The sequence below is a fragment of the Balaenoptera borealis genome (genome assembly GCF_965194805.1).
Source record: "Balaenoptera borealis genome assembly, chromosome: 8".
NCBI classification, from domain to species: domain Eukaryota; kingdom Metazoa; phylum Chordata; class Mammalia; order Artiodactyla; family Balaenopteridae; genus Balaenoptera; species Balaenoptera borealis.
The window spans coordinates 96,258,040-96,275,565 of record NC_138865.1 but is presented as its reverse complement, the minus strand read 5'-3'; the positions used below and the strand labels follow the sequence as shown (position 1 = coordinate 96,275,565).

Below are 17,526 nucleotides of genomic sequence, written 5' to 3'. Positions count from 1 at the left end.
GCTGGCTGTTGGTTGGGACCTCAGCTGGGAATGTGGCTGTTTCATGTGTCTGCTTAGTTTCCTCACAGCATGGAGGTGTATTCCATGGGCAGGTATCTCAAGAGGAACAGACAAAAGCTGTACTGCAATTTATGACTTTGACTCAGAAGTTGTATAGTGTCACTTCTGCCATGTTCTCAGGCTGACCCAGGTTGAGGGGAACATAGACCCTACTTGTCAGCGGAGGAGTGTCAATGTCACAATGTAAGAAGAGCATGGGTAATGGAATATTTGATGTCGCCATCTATAGAACAATCTGCCTCAGGTTTGAAACAACAAAAGTTGAATTTTTACCCTCACTATATTGTCACTGAAAGTCAGCATGGGAACCCTAGTCACCTTAGTCACTGGGGGATCCAGACTGATGGAGATTCCATTTTGATGTATATTACCACAATTGGTGAGACAGGAAAAACGAATGTAGTTTGTCTCATAAAGCTTCTATCCCAAAGTGATACTTGTCAATTCATCTCACAGTATATTGACAAAAAAGTCACAAGGCTGAGCCTCAACTTCAAAGAGGATAAGGAAGGGCAATTCTACCACATGCCTGGAAGGAAAGAACTGGATTATTTACAAACAGTCCTAATGACTAACCTACCCACCGCATAGGGTTGCCATGAGGAGTGAGTGGGATAAAGAACATGAGGTGCTTAGTACAGTATTAAATTATTGAACATGTTCAATAAATCATAGCTATAATACTTACAAATATGTAGTTTGTGTAATGGCATGGCATTTTTCTAGCCTTTTCCAACATCGTGGATGAGCCCTTGAGGTTCCTACTATTCTTCCCTGGGAGTCTGTAGTCAGGGGCTTAGAATGTAGGATCGTTAGCTTTCTCAAGGATGGATACAACTTAAAAAGGTTTGTTATCTCACTGAGACTCAGAAAATGTACACTGGAGATTGATTTTTGGCATGGGGATCTGGAGAAAATAGGCCATGCACAGCTTTTATAGGGACCCAGAATTTAAACTTTTATCTTTCATTACTGACACTGACTTAGCACTATCACAGGGAGACAGTTGGGTACCAGGCATTAGCTATTTAAACACAACAACTTGACAGACTTACAGGAAGCCGACTTAGCCTTGGGAGAGAGAGTGTGAAATTTCAAAAGATGCCCACATGCAAAGAATGATGTTCCCGTGAATATGTCTCTCCAGAGTTGTCATTTTTTCTTCTCACAGAGTGGTGTTTCTGAATTAGTGACCTCTTTTCCCAATCTGTCCTTTGCCCAACTTTGATGCCTTGGTGGCCTTTTGAAAATGTTTGAGGGTAGGCAAGCGTGTCTTCAAAATCAGTTTCCACCATTAACTACTGTTGTGATCTTTGAGCAAGTTACCTGAAGTGTGAGTCTAACTTCTCATCTGCCCAAATGGAGATGAAAAGATCTAATTTATGGTGGTTTGGGAAGACTTTAAAGACAATACATATAAATCTTGTGGCTTGATTTCCTATCCTGGAGTGGACGCTGAAATGTTACCTCCTTCTTGCTGTGGCCAGCTTCCCAGGTTTGCTTAGAAGAATTTAAATAATCATGCCCCTTCCACTTCTCCCTCCTCTCTTCTCTTATTTTTCTCATTACGTTCATTGCTAATGTCCCTCCTGGTTTATGAGTCCTAAGAAGGGGATGGATTGGGATCTAGGCTTGGTTCATCTCACTTTTTCATGTAAAAGAGTCAACTCTTAAGCTAGCTATTATATTAATGAGTATTCCAAATTTTAAACCAACCGTACTTAGAGAAGGCAAATTATTCTCTTTATTCTTAAATTTATTCTTTGTTCTAGAATAATTTACATGAGATGGGAATTGTCATCTTTGAAAGAATCAAAGAATTCATCAAACTTCTTTCAGTGTGGAGATAATTTTGTTCTTTAGTAAAATTTTCAATAGCTACCTTGGTTATTTATTGCTTAATCCACCTTTTTACTTCTTTAACCAATTTGGTATTTTCCTCCAAATCCTTCCATTTCACTGATAACCTCGAATTTTATTAGAGTAGAATGTATTCATATATTCTTTTTTTAAAAAAAAACCAAAATCTCTACCATGGAGATTTTAATAGGATTTTTCTTATTTCTAATATTAATTATTTTGTTTTTCTCTATTTACTGGTTAGATTTTTCAAAGACTTCTCCATTTAAATGTTTTTCAAAAGAATAGGGCTTTGATTTATATATAATTTTAAATATTTCATAAAATAAATGTTTTCTGCTTTCATTGTTATTTATTTCCTTCAGTTCACCTTAGTATTAATTCTTTAATTCTTTAATATTTATGAAAAAAAGCATTTAGTACTTTACATTTCTTTTTGAGAATAGCTTTGGCTGTACTTATTAAGTTTTTTTGTTTAGATAATCTTGTTTTAAACACTTTAAAAATAGTTTATGGTTTGTCAGATTTATCTTTGTCCTAATAGTAACTTAGAGCAATGTTACTTAAATTTTCAATCTTGAGGAATATTTAAAATTCATATTTATAAAAGCATTTCTAGTTATTTGTCATCATGGACAGAATATGTGGCCTCTTCAATGTCTGGCTATTGGAATATTCATTTATATACATGTGTTCATAGCCTAGTTAATAATCATATTTTCTAATTATTCCATTAGGCATTCAAAGCAAGTGTATTTTCTCTTGGTGAACTGTATAACTGACTATATGTACATATGTATAATTAATCTTAATACTTATCCTATTTAAATCATCACTATTTTTTTTTCCTCCATAATAGATCTGTGACTGGGAGACTGCTTAAAGTATCCTAAAACAATCAAATCATTCCATTTATCTTCTTTCTTATATAATATGCTCTAAAAAACTTGAATTCTATATTGTCTGAAATTATCACTAACTCCGCTGTTTTTTTTTTTTACACTTTATTTCTATATCTTCACCACCCAATGATTTCATTCTTATTTTCATACCTTTCAAGTTGTCCCTTGACATTGTGTAGGTTTACATTAGGAATGTTTGACTTAAATGAGGCAGTTTAACCTACATATGCAGAATGTCATGACTGAAATATATACTCATTCTTCAATCATCTGCATTTGTGCCTTCTGTTTTTATGCTGCTTTGAAGTTTATTTTACGTCTTCTATTGTTAGGACTGTGTTTTATTTGTTTTATATTTCCTACTAATTTACTCAACAAACATGAACTTCCTCCTATGTGGCAGGCATTCTACCAGACTTTAGGCACAAAAATAAAGAGGAAAAAACACAGCTCCAGTCCCTGATGGGGTGAGGCAGCAGTGGGGGACATAGATATAAATAAAAGAATTGTATTAGTTAATAGGTGCAAATAATTGCATTACAAATCATGATTATACACTGATAAATCCGCCAAAAGAAAGGAATGCAGTTCTATGAGAGGCCATGACAAAGGGAGTTGACTTAGGCCTGAAGGTCTTGGAAAATTCCTTGAGAAATTAAATATGACCTAAAACATGAAGAATAAGTAGGAGGTAACTTGTTAAATGGAGGGTGGTGACCAAGGTGGAAACATTCCATCCAGAGGGAATAGATGAAAAGGACCAGTGATAGAAGGAAGCCATTAAAAATCCTAAAAACAACCCAACAGCAACATTTAAAAAAAAATTACACTGTAGCTGGAGCTTAGAGAGCTATCAAGATCTTGGTGTGAGATGAGATTTATAGGAATTTGATCAGCATTCATCAATTCCTGTCTCTTTAAATCTCGAAGTTAGAAATGAAATTAGACATTCTGATTCCTCCACAACCAAGCAGTTTAGATGAGGAATCAAGTGAGAGTTTTTCTTCCTCCTTAACACTTCTCAGTCTTAAAATATAATTTTAGATTTGGCACACCAGACTGTGTTTATTAAATTATTCTTTTGTGTGTCATATATCTTCCATGTCAAAAATTTTAATTGGCATTTGCGTTCAGTTTTGAAACAATATTTTCAACAGTCAGTTTAGGTTAAACTCCAAGACTCTATGTTTACCTGCTTTCCTACTTATCATTAACCTCCTTTTGCCACAAATTCCCCATGCTCAAGCTTTTAACTTTGATTAATCTTCTGGTCATTTAGAATAGGGGTGTGTCTTCCACTTATTCTTTCAAGAAGGGTGTGTGGTGGCGTATATTTTCTGAACCTGCTCTTTCATGGAATGTATTTGACTTCACAGATGAGCAACAATCTGGCTGTTTATAAAATTCTTGGTCCGTAACCAGCTTTCCTCAAACCTCCGTAGGATGATTTCATTGTCGTTTGGCATTTAGCATTTCAGAGGAGAGGTCTCAGAATGGCTTGATTATTGCCCCTCCAAAAGTAACTCTTTTGTTCTGTTTTGTTTTGTTTTCAGGTTAAATGTTTGTAAAATCATTGTTGGTCTATTCCAATATTTGTCTTTTCAAATATTTTCAGGAAATTTTTTGGGTGTGGCTGTCTTTTCATTGATGTGGCCTCGATGTAATCAAGTAAAGTCTAAAAATTTGCATCTACAAATTTTGACGGGTTCTTTCTCTAGATAAATCCCATGAGGCTTTGGAATTAAGAGCATTCACTATAGAGGCAGGCTGGCTGGGTTCAAGTGCCAGCTTTGTCCTTCACTAGGTCTATGACTTTGAACAAAATTAAAAGAAAGCCCCAAATTAAAAACTTCTCTCTGTTTCAGTTTCCCTATTTGTAAAATGGGGCTGATATAGTACCTATCTCAGAGGGTAGTTGTGAGGATAGACTGGCCCCTAAGTCCAGAATGGTATCACTGTAAGAAAAGGGCAAGAGGCCCAGACACAGTGGCAGACAGAGGAGAAGGCCACGTGGAGACAGAGGCAGAGATCGGAGTGATGCAACTACAAGCCATGGAATAGCAAGGATTGTCGGCAACCACCAGAAGCTAGGAGGAAGCAAGGAAAGATCCTCCCCTAGAGCATTCAGAGGGACCAGGGCCCTGCCAGCACCTTGGTTGTGAACTTCTAGCCTCCATAACTGTGAGATGATAAATTTCCATTGTTTCAGATTAAAAAAAAAAAAAAGTTAACATTGGTAAAGCATCTAGAAGGGCATTTAGCCCATCCTGAGTGTTTTGCAAGTACCTGCTAGACCACAATCTTTTTTTTCCCTCTCTCTCTGTTTTTAAGCTTCAGAAAGTTTTTCTTTTTCTTTTTGAAAATGTCTATTTACTTTTTATTAGGTATTTTAAGTTGCTGAACTGAAAAGTATAACAATAAAATTTTTGACTAATTCTGTTGCCATAATGAATAATCCCAAAAGTTTAGCTTAACATGGTTATATAAATTCACAAGGTGTCTAAGAATTAAATGAGAATTAAATTAGACAATATATAATATATAAAACATTAAAAATTTCTAGTATTCCAGCACAAGTGTGAATTATTTTTTTCTGTCATCATTGATATCTATTTTGTGCCTGTGTATTAGGTTTCTAAGCTTTACTGAGGCATAATTGACAAATAAAAATGTAATATATTTAAAGTATTCAATGGGATGATTTTATATATGTATATATTGTGACAGGATTCCCACCATCAAGTTAATTAACACAACCATAACCTCACATATTTATCTTTTTTTGTGTGAGAACATTTAAGTTCTACTCTCTTAGCTAATTTTAATTATATAATACAGCATTATCAATTATAATCACCACATTATACATTAGATCTTCAGGGCTTATTCATCTCATAACTGAAAGTGTGTACAATTTTACCAACCTCTCCCTATTTCCCCCTGACAGCCACCATTCTATTCTTTAAGAATCTGACTTTTCTTTTTCAGATTCCACATATAGGTGATACCATGCAGTATCTGTCTTTCTCTGTCTGGCTTATTTAATTTGTCATAATGCCCTCCAGGTTCATCTGTGTTGTCACAAATAGCAGGATTTTTTTTAAGGCTGAATAATATTCCATGGTATATACATACACTACATTATCTTTATCTGTTCATCGGTTGACGGACATTTTGGTTGTTTCAGTATCTTGGCTATTGTGAATATTGCTGCAATTAACATGGAAGTACAGCTATTTCTTTGAAATAATGATTTCATTTCTTTGAGTGTCTATTCAGAAGTGGAATTACTGAATAATATATTCTATTTTTAATTTCTTGAGGCATCTCCATGCTGGTTTCCACAGTGGTTGTACCAGTTTACACTCCCACTGACAGTGCACAAGTGTTCCCTTTTCTCTGCGTCCTCACCAGCATTTGCTATTTCTTGTCTTTCTGATAATAGGCATCCTAACAGGTGTTAGGTGATATTGTGGTTTTGATTTGCATTTCCCTGAGAATTAGTGATGTTGAACACATTATCATGTACCTGTTGGTCATTTGAATATCTTCTTTGGAATATCTATTCAGGTCCTTTGCACACTTTTAATTGGATTTTTTTGGGGGGTTGCTATTGAGTTAGTTCAGTTCCTTATACATTTTAGATATTAACCTTATATCAGATATGTGATTTGTAAATGTCTTCTCCCATTCCATAGATTGCCTTTTCATTTTGTTGATGGTTTCCTTTGTGTGCAGAAGCTTTTCGTTTGATGTAGTCCCATTTGTTTATTTTTGCTTTCATTGCTTTTGCTTTAGGTGTCAAATCCAAAAAAATATTACCAAGGGAATTCCCTGGTGGTCCAGTGGTTAGGACTCAGCACTTTCACTGCTGTGGGCCCGAGTTCAATCCCTGGTCTGGGAACTAAGATTCCACAAGCCGTGTGGCACGGCCAAACAAGCAAACAAAACCCCCTCAAATCATTACCAAGACCAATGTTAACGTCAAGGAGCTTTTTCCATACGTTTTTTTCCCTAGAAGTTAAAAGTTATGTTCAAGTCTTTAATCCACTTTGAGTTGTTTTTTGTGTGTGATGTAAGATATAGGGTCCAATTTCATTCTTTTTTGCATGTGGATATCCAACTTTCCCAACACCATTTATTTATTTATTTATAAAATTAATTTTTATTGGAGTAGAGTTGCTTTACAATGTGTGAGTTTCTGCTGTACAACAAAGTGAATTGGTTATACGTACACATATATCCCCTTTTTTTTTTTTTAGATTTCCTTCCCATTACATCACCACAGAGCCCTGAGTAGAGTTCTCTGTGCTCTACAGTAGGTTCTCATTAGTTATCTATTTTATACGTAGTAGTGTATATATGTCAATCCCAATCTCCCAGTTCATCCCACCACCCCTTCCCCCCTTGGTATCCATAGGTTTGTTCTCTACATCTGTGTCTCTATTTCTGCTTTGCAAATAAGTTCATCTAAAAATATGGAATGCTTCATGAATTTGCGTGCCATCCTTGCACAGGGGACATGCTAATCTTCTCTGTATCATTCCAAATTTAGTATATGTGCTGCTGAAGCGAGCACTCCCAACACTATTTATTGAAGAGACTCTTCTTTCCCCAGTGTATATGATTGGCTCCTTTGCTAAAAATTAATTGATCATGTATTCATGGGCTTATTTCTAGGGTCTCTATTCTGTTCCATTGATGTGTGTGTCTATTTTTAGACCACAAACATAATTGTTTTGATTCTTATAACTTTGTAATATATAGTTTAAAATCAGGAAGTGTGATGCTTCTAGCTTTGTTCTTCTTTCTAAAGATTGCTTTGGCTATTTGGGACCTTTTGTTGTTTCAATAAAGTTTAGGATTGTTTTTTTCTCCTTCCATGAAAAATGCCATTGCAATTTCGATAAGTATTGCATTGAATATGTAGATTGCTTTGGGTGGTATGGACATTTTAACAATGTTCTCCCAATCCATGGACATGGAACGTCTTTCCATTTATTTATGTCTTCTTCAATTTCTTTCATCAATTTTTATAGTTTTCAGTGTACTGATCTTCCACTTCTTTGTATAAATTTATTCCTACATATTGTATTCTTTTTAATGCAATTGTAACTGGGCTTATTTCTTAATTTCTCTTTCTGACAGTTCATTAATATATAGAAACATGACTGACTTTTGTGTGTTGATTTTATATTTTGCAACTTCATTGAATTTTTTTATTCTAACAGTTTTTTTGGTGGAGTCTTTTGGGTTATCATGTCAACTATAAACAGAAAAATTTACTTCTTCCTTTCCAATTTGTGTGCTTCTTATTTCTTTTTCTTGCCTAATTGTTCTGGCTAGGACTTCGTGTACTATGTTGAATAAAAGAGGTAAGGGTGGGCATTGTTGTCTTGTTCCTGATTTTAGAGGAAAAGCTTTCAACCTTTCACCATTGAGTATGAGGTTAGCTGTGGCATTTATTGTGGAATTTATTGTGTTGAGGTACGTTCTATCTATGCCTAATTTGTTGAGAGTTTTTATCATGAAAGTCTGTTGAATTTTGTCAAATGCTTTTTCTGCATCTTTTCGGATGATAATGTGATTTTTATTCATTTTGTTAATGTGGTGTATCACAATTATTGATTTGCCTATATCAAACCATCCTTGCATCCCAGGGATAAATCCCACTTGATCATGGTGTATACTCCTTTTTAATGTACTTTTGAATGGTTTACTCATATTTTTTTGAGGAAATTTGCATCTATATTCACCAGGGATAATTGCCTATAATTATCTTTACTTGTAGTGTCCTTGTCTGGCTTTGGTATCAGGGTAATGCTGGCCTCATAAAATGAGTTTGGAAGTGTTTATTGCTCTTCTATCCTTTGGAAGAGTTTGAGAAAAGTTGGTATTAATTCTTCTTTAAATGTTTGGTAGAATTCACCTGTGAAGCCATGTAATTCTGGACATTTCTTTGTTGGGAGATTTTTGATCACCGATTCAGTCTCCTTACTAGTAATTGCTCTGTTCAGGTTTTCTATTACTTCATGATTCAGTCTTGGTAGGTTATATGTTTCTAGGAATTTATCCATTTTTTCTAGGTTATCTAATTTGTTGGCATATCATTGTTCATAGTAGTTTCCTGTGATCCTTAGTTTTTCTGTTTTCAGTTTGTAATGTCTCATTTTTCATTTCTGATTATATTTGAGTCTTCTCTTTTATTTCTTAGTTGGTCTAGCTAAAGGTTTGTCATCTTGTTTCTCTTTTTTTAAAAAACTAAATTTTAGTTTCATTAATTTTATGTATTGTCTTTATAGTCTGTATTTTATTTCCAATGTGATCTTTGTTATTTCCTTCCCTCTACTAACTCTAGGCTTAGTTTTTTCTTCTTTTTCTAGGTCCTTGAGGTTTAAAGTTGGGTTGCTTATTTGAGATAAACAATTTCTTTTTCCAAATGTAGGCATTTATTGCTATATACTTTTCTTTTAGGACTGCTTTTGCTGCATCTCATAATTTGTGGTAGGCTGTGTTTCCATTTTCATTGGTCTCAAGATTTTTAAAAATTTCCCTTTTGCTTTCTTTTTTTAATTCATTGATTATGCAGATGTGTGCTGTTTGGTCTCAATATATTTGTGAATTTTGAAGTTTTCTTTTGTAACTGATGTCTAGTTTCATACCATTGTATTCAGAAAAGATGCTTGATATGACTTCAGTCTTGTTAAATTTATTAAGATTTGCTTTGTGGCCTAATATATGATCTATCCTGGAGAATCTTCCCTATGTGCTTGAGAAGAACGTGTGTTCTGCTGCTGTTGCATGAAATTTTCTGGATATGTCTGTCAGGCCCATCTGGTTTAACATGTCATTTAAGTCCAATGTTTTCTTATTGATGATCTGTCCCTTGATGAAAGTGGGGGATTGAAGTCCCCTACTACTATTGCATTCTTGTCTATTTCTCCCTTCAGATCTGTTAGTATTTGCTTTATATAATTAGGTGCTCCAGTGTTGTGTGCATAAATATTTACAGTTGTTATATTCTCTTGATGACTTGACCCCTTTATCATGATATAAGAACCTTCTGTGTTTCTTATTACAGTTTTGGCTTTAAGGCTATTTTGTCTGCTATAAACATAGTTACTTCTGCTTTCTTTTTGTCTGCATTTGCGTGGAATATCTTTCTCCATCCCTTCTCTTTCAATTTGTATGTGTCCTTAGAGCTGGAGTGAGCCTCCTGTAGGCAGCATATATTTGGGTCTCTTTAAAAAAATCCATTCAGCCACTCTGTCTTTTGATTGGAGAAGGTAATCCATTTATTTTTAAAGTAATTATTGATAGATATGGACTTACTATTGCCATTTCCTTAATTGTTTTCTGTTTTGCAGTTCTTTTGTTCCTTTCTTCCTCTCTTTCCCTCTTCCTTTGTGATTTTCTGTAGCAGTATGCTTTGATTTCTTTCTTTTTATCTTTTGTGCATCTACTATAGGATTTGTTTTCTGGTTACCATGAGGCTTACATAAAATACATTATAATTATAACAGTCTGTTTTAAGCTGATAACTTTGAATGTATACAAAAGCTCTATATTTTTATACCCCCCTCAACATTTATGGTTTTTGTGTCAAAATTTATGTCTTTGTATATTGTGTATCCATTAATGTGTCTCAGTGTGGGACTCGTGGAATCATCTTATTTAGTACTTTTGGGGCTTCCTGAATATGGATATCTGTTTCTTTCCCCAGGTTAAGAAAGTTTTTAGCCATTATTTCTTTGAATAAGCTTTCTGGCCCTTTCTCACACTCTCTTCCTCCTGGGACCCTTATAATGCACATATTTATCCATTTGATGATGTTCCATAAGTCCCTTAATCTATCTTCATTCATTTTCATTCTTTTATCTTTTTGCTCCTCTAATTGGATGAATTCCACTGCCCTGTCTTCAAGTTGCTAATTCTTTCTTCCACTTGATCTAGCGTGCTGTCGTACTCCTCTATTAAAATTTTCAGTTACTGTATTCTTCGGTTCTATGATTTATGTATGGTGCTATTTCATATTTTCTATCTTTCTGTTAAAATTCTCTCTTTGTTCATGCATTGCTTTTCTGACCTAGGTGAGCATCTTTATGACTGTTATTTCAAACTCTCCATTGGGTAAATCACTTATCTCCATTTCATTAAGATCAGTTTCTGGAGATTTATTTTGTTCTTTTGTTTTGAACATAGTCCCCTGTTCCCTCACTTTCCTTAACTCTCTGTGTTGGTTTCCATGCACTAGATAAAACAGCCACCTCTCCCAGTTTTGACACTTTGGTCTCATGTAGGAGGTCAACCTTATTAATCAGCCTGGACCAGTTCTTGATATTCTCTCAAACCTTTGTGATTGTTCAAGCTGCTGTATTTGTTCTTAGTGGCTCCCAGTAGTTGAAGATGTGTCAAACCCATCAGTGTCCCAAATAGGAGGATTGCAGTCAACACCTAGTTGCAGGATGATTAGAAGCCAGACCCTCAGGCAGCAGCTAGGAAAATATGCAGTTAAAACTCTTTGAGGAAGAAACTGGTAGATGGGCATTCATTTTTGCTTGCTGCCTCTGTCAAGCCTTCATGTATATCCATGGAGGTGAGGAGTATTCCTGCACCTATTTGCTATAGTCCTGTGGGATTCTGGAATGCAATCCTCATTGGCTATCATTTGATTTGGGGCCTGTCCCTTAGGTGGCAGCCATAAAATTTTAGGTACTAGCTATTTGGACAGCTTCTTCCAAGGAGATACCAATAACTTGCTTTTATTGTTGGGATGAGTCAGAGGAGAAGGCAGGGGAAGTGCCCACCAGCTCTTTTGGGCTTCAAGGAGGATCACAGAAAGCACCTAGATGCCTGCTAATTAGAAGCCAGACCCTCAAGAAGCAGCTTGTAAAGTATGCAGTCAAACCCTTTCCAGGAAAGACTGGAAGATAAGCAATTTTGCCTACTTCCTTTGCACTGACCTCTGGGGGAATAGCCTCAGTGAGTTCTTGTGTGCCCAGTAACAACTGATTCTTTGTTTGCTATAGTTCTGTGGGATTGTGAATGTAAGTCCCAATTGCTTTCAGAGCCAGTTGATTTGGGGGCCTATCTCTTGTGTGGTAGTCTTAAAATTTGGTGCACTAAATGTATGGCTCAAGCCCAACACTTCTGAAGGAGAAGCTGGGCATTGGGGGTTCCCTCCCAATTGTATGGCACTGTGCCAGTGGAAGGGGGGTGGTTATGGTGAGAGTGTGTCTCAGCCTTTCCTGTTTTTATTATTATATTTTCTCAGTTGTCTTATGCATGCAGTCATTCCTCTAGTTTCTGGATATCTCTCAAACGGAATTATTACATATGTGGCTGAATACTTGGTTCATCCATTGGAGGAGGGAAATTCAGGAGGCTCCAATGTCACTATCTTGGTCTGGAGTTGAGAATGTTTTCATTGAGTGTTTTCTTTTGCTTGTACTGTAATTATTCTGATTTCATATGGTTTGAGATCTGATCTCCATTCTCTGTGTCTCATACCTATCTTTCTCTTTTCCTAATTTCACCTCCATGCTCTTCCTCTAAGGATGGAGATGCTTCTCCAGTCTCAACCCCATTTCCTGATTTGTTTTACTGCAGCATCAATTCTGCTCCTTACTGCCCCTAAAACTGATTGTTTAAATTTCGTTCTTCACATTTTACCTTCTTTGGAATTCTGCCTTGCTGTCTTTTCTATTATCTATTGCATTTCACTTTGTTAATATTATTTGTAAACTTCTCTCCTTTAAAATTTTCTGTTCCTCATCAAAAATGCAAGCCTTCTGGGAGATACTAAACAATTTCTAAACCTTTCTACTGCCTTTTGTAGTTAATATTTTCAAAGTTCTATTGCACGAATCTTCAGAATTACTTTCTTCCCTTCTCCTCCATTGATTGGCCCTCTGTTGTTGCTGTTGTTGTGTTTTCTATTTATTCATTTTAAGAGGAGGAGAGACCCAGACTCAATTAGCATTTACCAAGTGTCAGAGTGTGTGCATTTCCTGTGGCTTCATTCACTCTCCATTTCATTGCAAGTCAAGCCTCTTCCTAATAACTGCAGCCAGAGGGTAAATTTGAGTCTTTAGATTTAACAAATAAAAATACAGGATGCCCAGTTAAATTTGAACTTTAGGTAAATGATGAAAATTTTTTACGTCAATACATTCCAAAATATTGTATGGGATATACTTATGATAAAATAATTTAAAAATCATCCAATATCCAAATTTAATTTGGCTCCCTGTTTTATCTGACAACCCTTGACTTGGCTGACAAGCATTCAAACCCAGCTCAGTTTCCTCTGTGTGTCAGGTTTTTATCTGATGAAGATCTACTTAGGGAAGTTCTTTTCCTATTCTGCCCACTGGTTCTCTGCAAAGGCTGCACTACTCCGGAAGACCTGCTGTTCCTCTTTCCTCCCCTCTCTACAGTGTTGGAGGGGACTCCATATCCTAGGGTCTTATGTGTGATTGCCCTTCCTCCTTCCACTTCCTTTTCACCACCTTGGGAAACTTCCTGTTCTCTGGGAGGTCAAGCTTCCAAAAGGATGGAGTAAAAATAATAAGTATTTGTTGAATGTTTACTATGTTCCAAACACTATGCTTAGTGTTTTGTATGAATTAGTTCTTCTAATTTAATCATCATGGCTACTCTTTAAGGAAAGTACTATATGAATACCATTTTGCAGATGATGAAACCAAGGCTCAGGAAAGTTAAGGACTTGGCCAAATACTAAGTCGACAGCGTGGAGTTCAATTCATAGCCATTTGTCCCTCAGTACAAGCTTTCAACTTCTATCTGATGCCCACATCTCTGGGCCAGGAGGCAGCTGTGCAGTAGACACATGTGTCTTCCTACCTTTGTTCTGCCTTTTTGTGAGGTCACACATAGACAGCCCATGACTTTTCCTTTCCTAATCCAGATCCAAAAGCTGTTGTACAAGTGAAATTTCTACCAGGTTGTAGAAATATATTTTCTTTCCATTTTTGTTTTGTTGTGAGTTTTTATGTTGTGAGTATTTTCATGGGGATTTTGGTAGATATTTGGGACAGGCTGGGACAAGACTTACATCCAGTTTCCGTATTAATTTGTAGAACAGAATTTCATTTTTGCCTCTTTCATTTTTCAGATGACAAGCTCTACTTTTTAAACTTTTTCGAAAAGCCTATTTCAAGCCTAGAGGGTGTGACTATATCAAGTGTCCCTAAAAACTCACTTTTCCCAATTCGTTATCCACTTTGATATTAATGTTTCCCTTCTTGCTCCCAACTGAGTCTGATGTCATTATTTCCTTCGTTACTTCCTTGGCCTTTCGGGAGATGATGTCCAAGAAAGTTAAGTATGATGTTCAGCTTTTCAAAAATGGAGATTCCCAGAAGAGATGAGAAATATTGGAGCCCCCCAGGCTTCAAAGTCCTGGGCCAGCTTTGCAGGAGAGCATCATAAATTTCCTCCCTATCACCAGGTGGTAGGTGCTAGTTCTATGGCAGTATCACATCAGTTCCTCTCTCCTTTGCTCTTTCATTTTATCCCACTTTAGGTTCTCAATTACCTTACTACTCATTGCTGTCCAGACATACTCTCCTACTTCATTTCCTCTTCTATTTTTTCTATATTTCTATTTCTTTTAAATACACTTAACTTTCAATTGTCATTTTTCGTCCTTGATACCTACTCCATCAAGCTGCACTGATACCTCTGAAATTTTATTTGACAATTTTGTGCTTTATTCCTTCTCTTGATTGATCCTTGTCCTGAATGTGTTGGCATGTCCACAAGGTAGCTATAAGACATATTTCTGAACATATTTTTATCTGAGTGTTCCTGTGATACTTCATACCACGTTGCTTCTTTTTCTCATATCTATTGTCCTCTGTGACATCTGCTTTTGCAGTTTTATCTGGGATTTCCTTTCCTCTCCTTAAAAATCAGCTACTCAGGCCAGGGACTCTCTGGCCAAATACATTCTTTCCAATCTGTGTGAAGCTCCTCCAGGCCTGTAGGATTCCTCCTTCAACTGACTAGAAAGGTGGTTTTTTTTTTTTCCTGAAACTTGAAAAACAAACTGCTGTCTGATTTCCTTGGCTCTCCCAGGTTGAGGTCATATGTGAAGATTTCATATTACTTGTGACCTTGACCTTACCCTGAAAACATCTACTATATGCCTTTCAGTTAGGGAACCATTTATATACCATTCTGCTTGGGGATGAAGGGGGAAATAGCTGTCTCATAGGGCTGAAAATTAAGAGGAAACAAATCAAGATAAACTTAAGAAAAATTATATTCACAACACTGTATTGTATATTTAGACTTTATTAAGAAGGTAGGTCTCAAGTTAAATGTCTTACCACAATACAAAATAAATAATTAGCAGCTTAAAATATAAAAGGAATTCAAGCAACATAGTATGGTGGTTAAGAGCACCAGGTCTTACATTAGAGAGAATTGAATTTGAGTATGTGATTTGCCTTTTACTAGCCAAGTGACCTTAGACAAAGTACTTTGCCTTTCTGAGCCTCAATTACATCCTCTTTTAAATAGATACAATGATAGCGACAATATAATAGAGTTGTCATGAAAAATATTCTAAATAGTACATGACAAGTGCTTTGTGCGTGGCAGAGATAATATCTGAAATATGGTATGTTCAATAAATGTTACCTGCAATTAAAAAAAGAAAAGAAAAATTATATTATAAATGCAGTGTCTACCTCTATACACAACAAAAGCAACTTTTCTCCTTTTGACCTTTTCCATCCTGCATATATATTGATACCATATTTATATGATTTTAATTAAACATAAATAACATCTTTTTCTCATATTTCCACAAAGATTTCATTATATTTTAAAATGCATGCATCACAAGTTCATTGAGCATATGTGCCATAATTCAATTAAACATTCCCCTATATGTTGAATGTTCATATGTTAAAACCTAATCCCCAGTGTGATGGTATTTGGAGGTGGAGACTTTGAGGCAGTTAGGGCATGAGGGTGGAGAGCCCTCATGAAAGGCCTGTGTATCCTTATAAAAAAGGCCCCAAAGAGTTCCTTCACCCCTTTCTGCCAAGTGAAGAAACATAGCCATCTATGAGCCAGGAAGTGGGCGCTCACCAGACACCGAACCTGCGGGTGCCTTGATGTTGAACTCCCCAGGCGCCACAACTGCTAGAAATAAATTTCTGTTGTTTATAAGCTGTGGTAATTTGTTACAGCAGTCCAAATGGACTAAGATGAGGTCAGTTTGGAAAGGTGCATCAAGAACTGTAGAAATGATTTCTGCCTTTATTGGGAATTAGTTTTCTAGGAGTCTAATTTAATTTTTATAATATTAAATATTTGAAGAACTCAAGTGTCCGGCAGAAAGCAAATTATTAATGAGTTGTGGCACAGACGTATGATAGACTATGATAGTCATATGTCATGCTTAGGAAGAACATTTTAACAACATGGTAAATGGGGGAAGGGAAAAAGTAACATCACATCCTAGGTGCAATATGATCTCCATTATGAAGGAAAAAGTGCAAAGAAAAAGTTCTGGAAAGCAATGTGCCTAAATTGTAATAATAGGTTGCTGCTGAGTGGTGAGCTTGACTTATATTTGTCCTGCCTTTTAACATTTTCTAAATTATTCAGAATGCCGGTCTACTACATCAACAATCATAAATTAAAAAAAAAAGAGAGAGAGAAAAGGCAAGACTCTTTGGTGTCAAAGTCCCAATGTGCTCATATGGAATTTGAGTCCAGTAACTTCTAGATGCAGCCTGAACTCAACATTGTCTCCTCCTTCATCCGCCTTTGTTCCATTGTATTAACCGTATGCATATTCAGCTTCCCCACTTGACATCAGTCTTTTTAGGAACATGGGGGATCTCTTCCTCATTTGTAGATTCCATCTCCTACTCCATCCAGTGTCTAATACAAAAATAGTGATTACTCTTCATTCATTTATTCATTTAGTCAGTCATTTCAGAAACATTTAGTTAGTGTATGGTGTCCCAGGCACTGTGCTACACTCTGGGGAAACAAACATAAACAAGGTAGGATTTTTCTCCTCAAGTTGCTTAAGTAAAATCTAAAGGTGTCACTAGGAGGTTATAGTTTCAGGAAAGAGAGAGTGACAAAGGGGACTTTTCTGGCCATACCAGTCAAGTAACTAGAATGCCAGCTTCCATTCCCTAAGGCCTGCTGCTCTCTGGTATTAGAAGTCCTCCCAAACTCAGCCTTGTTGACCGTATTCAGGCCAGACTCACCCTTCCTGGCATTGAGGCCTGGGCACCCCTGCAGGGCACCCCTGCATCCTCTGATACTGCCTTCCCTTCCCATCACCACCACCTAGCCCACACTCCAGGGCTTTGCCTCTCTAACAAGCCAAGACTGCCATTGCCCCACCAGATGCTCTTTCTCACCCTTCAGTCTCTCTTTGTTCTTTTCTTTTTCTCACACAAGCCGGGGAAAGCCTGAGATCCTAGAAATAGGTGGAGGTGCTCTCCCCTGCCTCTGGGGTTAGAGCCATCATCCTTAATTCTGATACCTCTACAGAAGGGCAGAATTTCCTCACAAAGTTCGATCCCACCAGCCAGCGTGGGATTCCCCTTCATTTCTTCCATCTCTCCTCTGCTGGAGGTTTTTCCCTCTGCCTGTCTCTTCTCCCCTCAAAACAGGCCCACTGTAGGGGTGCCCATTTCTATTT

General features: G+C 36.6%; 2 long non-coding RNA genes across 2 annotated transcripts in view; one reads left to right on the top strand and one right to left on the bottom strand.

The window, feature by feature from the left end:
- Window positions 1-17,526, top strand: part of LOC309634334 — a 135,400-nt gene that overhangs the window by 82,617 nt on the left and 35,257 nt on the right. The gene's annotated exons all lie outside the window — the stretch shown is intronic.
- The window catches only part of LOC309634296, a 514,820-nt gene continuing 499,371 nt past the window's right edge, over window positions 2,078-17,526 (bottom strand). Inside the window, exon 7 of the long non-coding RNA XR_014247943.1 lies at window positions 2,078-16,748. This is a non-coding gene — a long non-coding RNA (uncharacterized lncRNA). The remainder of the gene's footprint in view (window positions 16,749-17,526) is intronic.